Raw genomic sequence first — 646 nt, 5'->3', positions numbered from 1 at the left:
TTGTTTAAAAAGACATTTTATTATAATAAAGTCTATTTTCACAAAACCCATGCTGAGCTCTACCGGGGCCAGGGACCCCTCAAGGGGCGGGTCATGCTGGACTTGAGAACCCAGAAGTTGCACCCCAGAGCGCCTGGAGGAAAAACTAATGAACAGCAAGAAGACCAAGCAGCTCCCGCAATTCCTCTGAGGAGGAAGGATGGGTGGCGTCCCCGTCCTGAGGCACTGGCTACAGGGCCAGGTGTTTAGAGTCGGGGCGCCGTCCTGGGGGGGGGGCGAGACCTGGGCGAGGGGAGTAAGAAAACGCAGAGAGCCCCATTCCGCAGTCCTGAGTCCCCCGTACCACATTCAGGGAAATAACGGACGTAAGAAAACCCAGCCAGACAAGTAAACACGCACCATGCATAGTTCCACCGAAAGCAAGACATCTCAGTGGGTGAGAAATGGCAAGATCCCAAAAAAGACAAACATGGGAGATGGTACTGAGCCCTCCCTGCAGGGGGCCTGGGAGAGCTTGCACATTGCCCAGGCCCAGGGGGGTGCGGAATGAGAGACACCGTGACCAGCTGGGGTCCCAGGCGGGAAGTTCCAGGGTGATGGACTGTTTCGCACTCTCCTCCCCATGGGCCGAGGGGCAAAGGTAAGG

Source organism: Saccopteryx bilineata, chromosome 2, assembly GCF_036850765.1.
Source record: "Saccopteryx bilineata isolate mSacBil1 chromosome 2, mSacBil1_pri_phased_curated, whole genome shotgun sequence".
In the NCBI taxonomy this organism is placed as follows: domain Eukaryota; kingdom Metazoa; phylum Chordata; class Mammalia; order Chiroptera; family Emballonuridae; genus Saccopteryx; species Saccopteryx bilineata.
Note: the sequence above shows the minus strand (reverse complement) of the source record.